This window comes from Microtus pennsylvanicus, chromosome 19 (genome assembly GCF_037038515.1).
Source record: "Microtus pennsylvanicus isolate mMicPen1 chromosome 19, mMicPen1.hap1, whole genome shotgun sequence".
In the NCBI taxonomy this organism is placed as follows: domain Eukaryota; kingdom Metazoa; phylum Chordata; class Mammalia; order Rodentia; family Cricetidae; genus Microtus; species Microtus pennsylvanicus.
The window spans coordinates 488,851-499,232 of NC_134597.1; the positions used below are offsets into that span (position 1 = coordinate 488,851).

Below are 10,382 nucleotides of genomic sequence, written 5' to 3' on the forward strand. Positions count from 1 at the left end.
CTTTGTACTTTACCTACCAGGTCCAATTTGTGCTTCTCATATATGCATGCATGTGTGACCTTCCACTGAAGTGTAGTCAACTTACTAGGGGTCAACCTACTAGGGGCAACACTCTTTTCACTTTTAATTCTTATTTCTTAAATTAAAACATAATCATAAAATCTTCCTTTCCTTCAATCCCTCCTGAGTGTCCCTTCATTACTCCTTCTTAAATTCATGACCTCCTGTTTTTAAATTATTCTTGTTACACATTAATGCATATTATATATCCAAACATATAAACACAGTCTGCTGGGTCCACTCAGTGTTGTGTGTATATAATGTTTTCAGGGATGACTCCTGGTACTCGGTAGCCAATTACAGAACTCTTTCACAGGTCTTGTGCTGCTAAAATTACTATGGCTTATACTTGCAACTACCTTGCTGTATCAGGAAGACACTATTTCTTTTTATCCATCTACCCCCTCTTTAAAAATGATTCCAGAGCCTTGGGAGGAGGAATTGTGGTATGAGACGTCCCACTTAGAGCTAAGTATCTCATGATCTCTTATTCTTTGTCTATGACCTGACTAAACACAGGTTCTTGGTGTGACACTGGTGCCAGATATGGATTTCATCTTGTTGAGCAGGACTTAAATTCAATCAGAAAATGGTTGGTTGTTCCACAATAACCATGCCACTATGGCGCCAGAGCAGCTCGTAGTGTTCAGAATTGGGTAAGACTGATGACTACTTTTCTCCTTTTCTGTGTTAGCATGCACAGCACCTTTTGGCATTATGAAAACTCGTCAGCAGGAATAAAAGTTACAGTGAAAATTACTAGCTTGAAATGTCTGTTGACTTGACTGAGGTTTCTGTCCCACCAGGTCCCACATCTGTTTAGTCCCAAATAAATACACAGAGGCCTACATCAATTATAAACTGGTTAGCCTATTAGCTCAGGCTTCTTATTAATTCTTATAGCTTTTATTAGGCCATTATTCTTGTCTGTGTTAGCCACGTGGCTTGGTACCTTTTTGGTGAGGCAGTCACATCTTACTTTCTCTGTGTCTGGATGATGACTGCAGACTGCCTCTTTCCTCTTCCCAGAATTCTCCTGTTCTCATTGCCCTGCCTCTACTTCCTGCCTGGTCACCCCTCTTATACTTTCTGCCTGGCTAGTGGCCAATCAGCATTTTATTAAAAATAATACAAGTGACAGGATAAAAGACCATTGTCCCACAGCAAATGTGTCAATGTTTTTATTCATTCATTTATTTATTTATTTCATTACAAGTCATTAGAATTTATTAAACAATGTTTTCTTTAAAATATATATATATATATTTATATATCCATAAAATCCTTCACCAAATATTATTATTCAGAAAAACAAAAGTTCCTTCTGGAAGTAAACTCGTGTGGCTACTGAGATGACAGGTATCTGCTGTGATACTAGAAACTGCTTCTTGACCTTTTGTTGGCAACCTGTATCCTATTGTTCAAACAAACAGAAAACAACCAGAAATGTCACTAGACCAGCTAGGCTCCATTGCACTTCCGTCCTTCCGTAGGAAAGGCAGGTCATCTCCCACCGTCCGCTCTGCTAACCAGGATCCAACGGATAGCCACACAGCTCTTGTGAGTTTAAGTGGGCAAAAATTCTGCCCATCGTGGTGCTTCCCTTCCCGAGTGTGCCGTCGCCATCAGACAGTGGCCTACACTAGATCAGACGGCTCAAGTGTCAAGTAATCCCAGCCTGTTTTAGGGAGTTTTGAGTGTTTGTTTCAGCCGCTGCAGACCTTGCCTTGTGTAGATCACCAGGTCCATCAGGCTGCTGTTGAGGGTCAAGATATGCACCTTTGTGCTGAGCTGAGCAAAGAATTTTTTATTCTCATTTGTAAGGGCCTCTGACTGTTCCCAGAGTTCCAAGGCTTTAAGGAGGTGGTTTGTGATGGTGAAATAGGCAAAGGTCTTGTTCTGGATGGTGACTGGGACACGGACGGTGGCCGTCATCCCACCAGCACTTGACTGGGACCTGACAGATCTGGCAGGAGAAGGCACTGGGGAGAGGGAGGACGGAATACCTGTGCATAGAGAAGAATTGTTGAAGTGGTCACTAAGAGAGTGAGAATACTTCATTACTATGTCCTTTTTACAGCGAAACATCGCCATGTTCACCAGTGACTGGCAACGTAGACATAAAACGTCAAATATCTGTTCTTGTGCTGGCACCGTGGCATCCGAGAAGGATTTTAATGACATCGTGAACTTAATGAGGTCTGCAGTTTCTGAGTAGACAGCGTACGCTGCCTCTACTGAGCTTTCTGACTCCATGGCCATGCCACACTCAATTAAAGACAGGACAGCTTCCAAATACTTGAAGGCCTTTTTGATCTTGTCCGTCTTTGCCGCTGCTTTACACTTCAACCTTTGAGCTTCCTTCATGTAAAAGTCAGCTTTCTGCATGTAAGGTTCCACTTGTGGCTTCCCTGGTTTACAGTTACCCTTTGGCAAAGAAGGCACTAGGAGCGCGTTTGTGGCTTCTCTAGAAGACCCTTTGTATTCCGAGCCTTTGGCCTGCACTTTAGGCACTTTTCTGGGCTTGGGAACAGAAGAGTCCTTGTCACTGGCATTGGCACTGCCTGCACTTTTGGGAGGGTCCTGACCACAGGTGTCTACATCCGGCTTTGGCTTCTCGCCTGCAGTTTTGGTTGGCTTCTGGGAGGAGGAAGAGGCTGACACAGGTGGCAGAGAAGGCATTTTGGAAGTCTTTGTTTTGGAAGATTCAGTATGGGAAGAGGAAGAAGAAGTACAATGTGACTGGACATCTTTCTCCCTTCTGATTTTCTTGCTGGCACGGTCTTTTTCTGAGTCGCTGCCCTTTCTCTTCTGGCTCAGTCTGCTGGAGCCATTGCAGTCTCTCTTTTCAGAGTCTTGCTTCTTATCTGCTGGTGGCTGCCTGTCTTCTGCTTTCCTAGGGCTGCCACCCTTCCCCAGGGGCTGGGGAATCCGAGTGAGATGATCTAGGTTTGTCTTCACTACCAAACTCGGTGGTAGTGGAGAGTCCCTGAGCGGTGAGAGCAATTGGGTGTCTCTCTTTTGACCATCTTCCCGGACACTTGCAGTTTGTTCGCTAGACCTGCCACTGCTGCCGCCACTGCAGCCCCTACCACTGTTTAGAGCTTTGTCCTTTGGAGGCTGAGGGCCTGAGGGCACCTTTGAGGGAGCTGGGGAACCCTTGTGCTTCCTTTTCTCCTTAGGGGCGGGCTCGGCTGCCTGATGGTTGGGCATGCAAGCTTCAGGCTTAGACTCCCTGCCTTTCGCCTTCATCTCGGGTTTGTCTTTGGAAGTCTGTTTTTTTGATTCAGAAGGAAGGGGTCCTGGTTGACTTTCCACCTGCAAACAGGCCTGGGGCTCTGCCTGGCCAGAGCCCTTGGCAGGTTTTCTGGGTTGTTTGGTTTCAATAGTTTGCTGAGGTGGGGACTCCTGTTGGGCAGGGGATTTCTGGCAGCTCCTCTCCTCAGGTTGGGGCCCTTCAGTGGGATCTTGGACGGCTTTGCTGGAACTCTTGGGGGGAGAGCCTTTGGACTCAGGGCGTAGCTGGTCAGTGTTGCGGTTTTCACCCTTATTTTCCGACATTGCACTACTGGAATGTGCTGACACCACAGGCTTGGGGAGAATCTGGGGAGCACTTGGAGGTGCAGATAGGGAAGGAAGCTTCTCTGCGGCTTGTTCTGTGTCGCTCTCTTCAGTATCACTGACCTGCAGGTCCTCCCAGAGTATGGATGTTCCTTGCTGTGAATTGGGATCGGGCTTGGGGAGATTCTGGGGAGCGCTTGGAGGTGCAGATAGGGAAGGAAGCTTCTCTGCGGCTTGTTCTGTGTCGCTCTCTTCAGTATCACTGACCTGCAGGTCCTCCCAGAGTATGGATGTTCCTTGCTGTGAATTGGGATCCGGCTTGGGGAGATTCTGGGGAGCGCTTGGAGGTGCAGATAGCGAAGGAAGCTTCTCTGCAGCTTGTTCTGTGTCGCTCTCTTCACTATCACTGAGCTGCAGGTCCTCCCAGAGTATGGATGTTCCTTGCTGTGAATTGGGATCCGGCTTGGGGAGATTCTGGGGAGCGCTTGGAGGTGCAGATAGGGAAGGAAGCTTCTCTGCGGCTTGTTCTGTGTCGCTCTCTTCACTATCACTGAGCTGCAGGTCCTCCCTGAGTGTGGATGTTCCTTGCTGTGAATTGGGATCCGGCTTGGGGAGATTCTGGGGAGCGCTTGGAGGTGCAGATAGCGAAGGAAGCTTCTCTGCAGCTTGTTCTGTGTCGCTCTCTTCACTATCACTGAGCTGCAGGTCCTCCCTGAGTGTGGATGTTCCTTGCTGTGAATTGGGATCCGGCTTGGGGAGATTCTGGGGAGCGCTTGGAGGTGCAGATAGGGAAGGAAGCTTCTCTGCAGCTTGTTCTGTGTCGCTCTCTTCAGTATCACTGACCTGCAGGTCCTCCCAGATTATGGATGTTCCTTGCTGTGAATTGGGATCCGGCTTGGGGAGATTCTGGGGAGCGCTTGGAGGTGCAGATAGCGAAGGAAGCTTCTCTGCAGCTTGTTCTGTGTAGCTCTCTTCACTATCACTGAGCTGCAGGTCCTCCCAGAGTATGGATGTTCCTTGCTGTGAATTGGGATTTGGCTTGGGGAGATTCTGGGGAGCGCTTGGAGGTGCAGATAGGGAAGGAAGCTTCTCTGCAGTTTGTTCTGTGTCGCTCTCTTCACTGTCACTGAGCTGCAGGTCCTCCCTGAGTGTGGATGTTCTTTGCTGGGAATTGGGATAAATTTTGGAAGGCGGATCGTATTGATTTTGCCTTTGGGTTGCAGAACTATTGGGCAGAGGCTCCTTTGTAGGGAAAGGAGATCTGGTTGACTTGGCCGTACTCGGTGTATGCTTGGTCTTGGCCGTACTGGGTTTATGCTTGGCTGTCAGAGGAGGGAGCCACGAATGGGTCATTTCCTTCAGAATCTCCTCAATGCAGCGGACTTCATTGGAGAACAACTGCTCCACCGACTCCGACTGTGAAGATATCTTCAGTCTGGTGAGTTTGGCTTTGGCTGGCACTTTTACATCCGGTTTTTCGAAGCTCTGCTGACCATTGTCTTTCAGTGGCGGCTTCAGGCCCAAGGACTCACTGGGAGCCTGATTCTGACCGTCCGTGGGCCAGATACATGTCATGGGCTTCTGCTGCGTTGCAACACTTTCTGAGGGGAGGGGAGGGGGTGGAAACGTTTTAGAAGAGGCCACTCCCAGTCTCGTAATTACCACTGAACTGGCAAGAGGAGGCTCGTTATCTTGAACCTTCACCTTCAGGTCCTTGGAAGACCTGTGGAGAGGAGTCTCCTTATCTTGAACCTTCACCTTCACTTCCTTGGAAGACTTGTCTGCACAGTAGCCTTTATTGCTAGTGCTACTGCTGCTGTAAACCTTGCTGGTTCTTTGCAATCTGGAACGTACAGGGGACAAATGGGACACAGGGGAGATTAAGGGTGAGAGTTTTTTACCCGGAGCTGAGTCACCATCAGCTCTGCGGTCACACTTTTTGTGGTTTGAAGAGTGCCCCTCCTGACTGAGGCTATCTCGAGTCAGATGCTGTTTGTAGGGTGGACCATAGTTTTTGGCATGGAGACTTGGCACTGGCTCCATCCTTGGTGGTGCCATCTTTGAACTGTGGCTAATGTTACCAACAAAAGGTGATCCACGGGCAGAAGAAGTACAGAAAAGCTTGTGGTAGATGTGCGCGCAACAGGAGTTGGATTCAAGGCTCTCCCTGTCATGAAATGAAGGATATTTCTGCTTTCCCTGGCTGTCTTCAGAACCATTTGGACACTGAGTACAAGACATAGATCTCCATAACTCCTTCATAACTTCGTAGTCTCCTAGTATGTTCTGTATCTGACGCGACAACTCATCCCTGTTTGTAGTCTTGTAGGGCTCTTCAAACAGGGGCATCTTTTCAGCAAACACCTCTTTCTCCGGGTGAGCTTCTTGGTTGCCTCTCTCCTTCTCTCAAATCCGAAGAAGGTTACTATTTTCACTGATGTCCTTGAATGCAATTAATGGCGGTCAGTAGAAGGTGCTCACTTTCCAGGCTCTCTGGTTCTATAGTTATGTCTGGGGTGTCTGTGTCACCTGCCTTGACCTGTTGAGATGCAGGGACAAGAGTTCGACTTTAGAATTGTGGGAGCCAATGGTACAGGCCACACTTTGGCGTGTGCAGGCTGTGGGCCAAGTGCCCCTGGCTCTGCCAGCACCCGATTTGCCAACTTCCGGCATTGGCCACCCAGAATACCCCAAGCCCAGGCCACGCCCTCCGTGCCAAGCCACGCCCATAGCTTCACCCACCCCCACCTGGCCCCAAATGCCCACATTTTATGACTCAAGTATGTGGAGCTTTTGAATTTCCGGGGAGGTGTTTGCAGAAGGGTTAGTTGCTACAGAGGCATCTTTAGAGGCTGTAGTCCCCCATCTCTCCTCCTTCGATCCACATTCGTTCCTTAAAGATTACTGAGGAGGAGGAGAGACTGCTCAGTGGATAAAAATAGTTGGTGTGAAAACAGGAGGACCTCAGATTGTCCATAGAGCCACTGTGCTATTCCAGAACTTCATATATACAAAATTAATAGTGTCGCTTTTCTTTCAGGTCTGCTTTGTTTTGCTCACAGGACGCGTGTGAGGGTTGTGTATGCTGCACTATGGCTCCACGGCTCATCCCTTTGAATGATTTTTTAGTGTCCTAAATCCTATCTCTTTTTTTGTGTGTCCTGATCCTGATTCTGATCTAGAATTCACTATACTTGACAGAGCACAGTACATTTTCCACTCTGGTCATTTACTTGCAGAGTGTGAGGCCTTCTGACCCTCTTTTGCCAGGGGAGAGATCATGTTGCCGTTTTTTAGCAAATTGCTATCTGTATATATGTTTCTAAGTTTTGTGCTTTGAAAGCACTAAGGCATAAGTTTTCCTTATTTTCCCACACCAAGTTTTATCCCTTCGTGATTGTGGCTGCCCATGTCTGTAGCACGAATTCTAACTGTTCTTTATAATCAGCCCCGAGTGTCAGAAGCAGAGGTTAACGCTAAAGATCAGAGAAACAGACCAGTAAGCCCCAAGTGAGTACTTACCTCTCTCCAAGCTCAGACCAGGGTGGGTGATCCTCGGACTTTCTAGACTGAGCTGGGTCTCCACCAAATCTCATATGGTACGTTCAAATAGCACTTGAGGTCCTGCTTATATAGCTTTCTCTGCCCCGCCTTAAACTTTAATCCCTTCTTGACTCCACCTCCCTAATGCTGGCAGTAAGGGTGTGTGAATCCCAAACACTAGGATTAAAGGTTAATCCACTGACTGGCTTAATCCACTGTTTCAAGTAGGCCGGATTAACCTTGAACTCCCAGAGATCTGTCTGCTTGTCTTGTGAGTGCTGGGATTAAAGGTGTGTGCCATTACTGTCTGCCCTCTATGGCTAACTTGCAGTCACCCTGCACTCTAACCTCCAGGCAAGCTTTATTTCTTAGATTACAAACAAAATATCAACACACATCTCCATGTCCTCTTGTGGCTTGACTTTCTCATGTTGCCATGCTAACGGCCTTACATCAGCCTTCCTCGGGACTATGCAAATGTTTGCTTGTTTCAGTTGGTTACACAAAATGTCTCCTTACATTATTTGTATTCATTTTTCTTTTTTTCTTTTTTTATTCTTTTTTTAAATTTTTTTTAATTTTTTTATTCTTGAGAAAAAACAATTTCTGCCTCCTCCCAGGCTCCCACTGAAACCCCCTTCCCCCACTCCTCCCCCCTCCCCCCACTCCTCTCCCCCTCCCTCTCCAGTCTGAAGAGCAGTCAGGGTTCTCTACCCTGTGGAAAGTCCAAAGTCCTCCCCCCTCCATCCTGGTCTAGGAAGGAGAACATCAAAACTGGCTAGGCTCCCACAAAGCCAGGACATGAAGTAGGATCAAAACCCAGTGCCATTGCCCTTGGCTTCTCAGCAGCCCTCATTGTCTGCCATATTCAGAGAGTCCGGTTTTATCCCATGCTTTTTCAGTCACAGTCCAGCTGGCCTTGGTGAGCTCCAATAGATCAGCCCCACTGTCTCCGTGGGTGGGTGCACCCCTCGTGGTCCTGACTTCTTTGCTCATGTTCTCCCTCCTTCTGTTCCTCATTGGGACTTTGGGAGCTCAGTCCAGTGCTCCAGTGTGGGTCTCTGTCTCTATCTCCATCCATCGCCAGATGAAGGTTCTATGGTGATATGCAAAATATTCATCAGTATGGCTATAGGATGGGATCATTTCAGGTTCCCTATCCTCAGCTGCCCCAGGAACTAACTGGGGACCTTGCCATGGGCACCTGGAAGCCCCTCTAGGTCCAAGTCTCTTGCCAACCCGAAGATGGCTCCCTTAATTAGGATATGTGCTTCCCTGCTTCCCTATCCAACCTTCCTTTATCCCAATCATCCCGTTGCCCCAAGTTCTCCCCATCCTACCCTTCTTAACCCCAGCAGCACAGACATTAAGGGCAACATTGAATAAATGGGACCTACAGAAACTGAGAAGCTTCTGTAAAGCAAAGGACACTGTCACTAGGACAAAAAGGCAACCCACTGACTGGGAGAAGATCTTCACCAACCCCGCAACCGACAAAGGTCTGATCTCCAAAATATATAAAGAACTCAAGAAACTAGACTGTAAAATGCTAATTAACCCAATTAAAAAATGGGGCACTGATCTGAACAGAGAATTCTCAACAGAAGAAGTTCAAATGGCCAAAAGACACTTAAGATCATGCTCAACCTCCTTAGCGATCAGGGAAATGCAAATCAAAACAACTTTGAGATATCATCTTACACCTGTCAGATTGGCTAAAATCAAAAACACCAATGATAGCCTCTGCTGGAGAGGTTGTGGAGGAAGGGGTTCCCTCATCCATTGCTGGTGGGAATGCAAACTTGTGCAACCACTTTGGAAAGCAGTGTTTCGGTTTCTCAGGAAATTCAGGATCAACCTACCCCAGGACCCAGCAATACCACTCTTGGGAATATACCCAAGAGATGCCCGATCATATGACAAGGGCATTTGTTCAACTATATTCATAGCAGCATTATTTGTAATAGCCAGAACCTGGAAACAACCTAGATGTCCTTCAATGGAAGAATGGATGAAGAAAGTGTGGAATATATACACATTAGAGTACTACTCAGCGGTAAAAAACAATGACTTCTCAAATTTCGCATGCAAATGGATGGAAATAGAAAATACTATCCTGAGTGAGGTAACCCAGACCCAAAAAGATGAACAAGGGATATACTCACTCATAATTGGGTTCTGGCCATAAATAAAGGTCCGTGAGTCTATAATTTGTTATCCTAAAGAAGCTAGATAAGAAGGTGAACCCAAAGAAAAACATATAGCTACCCTCCTGGGTATGGGAAGTAGACAAGATTGCCAGGCATTTTTCTTTTTTTCATTATTAGAGACAGAATCTCACTATACAGCCCTGGCTGACCTCAACTCATTATGCAGATAGGTTGACCTTCAAACTCACAGGGATCATCCTGTCTTTGTCTCCAGGCTGCAGGGATTGAAGGTGTGGGCCAACTTTTATTACTATTTTTTTAAACATTTAAAATTAAAAGTACTGATTGCTCTTCATAAAACATTTATCACCCAGAGATACAAATTGAGCCAAATTCCATTTTCTAGAAATGCAACTAAACCCAGAGGTAACAATAGATTTTGATTAAAACCACTTAAACATCTCTCCATTCAGTACTCAGGTAGCTAATGATGTATCTAGGTATAGGTTTTAAAGATCTGCTTTGAACAATTCAACATAAAATCATTTGAAATGGCTCTCTTGTTGTGCAATGGTAGACATACATGATAGAATACATTAGTCTCAAAAGATTCTTTTTATGTACATTTCAAATGACCTTTGAACTGCATAATTTGACTTTGGAATGTATCTCTAGAAATCTATATTATTGGGAATCAGTCTACCTCAGGATCCAGCAATACCACTCTTGGGAATATACCCAAGAGATGCCCAATCATACTACAAAAGCATTTGTTCAACTATGTTCATAGCAGCATTATTTGTAATTGCTAGATCCTGGAAACAAACTACATGCCCCTCAATGGAAGAATGGATAAAGAAAGTGTGGAATATATACACATTAGAGTACTACTCAGTGGTAAAAAATAATGACATTTTGAATTTTGCACGCAAATGGATGGAAATAGAAAACACTATCCTGAGTGAGGTAACCCAGACCCAAAAAGATGAATATGGTATGTACTCACTCATTAGTAGATTCTAGCCATAAACAAAGGACATTAAGCCTATAGTTCACAAACCTATATGC

At 46.2% G+C, this 10,382-nt stretch overlaps 1 pseudogene; it reads right to left on the reverse strand.

Moving 5' to 3' along the window:
* Positions 1-1,743: 1,743 nt before the first annotated feature.
* On the reverse strand, positions 1,744-6,294 carry LOC142838490 (AF4/FMR2 family member 1 pseudogene; annotated as a pseudogene).
* Positions 6,295-10,382: the final 4,088 nt, after the last annotated feature.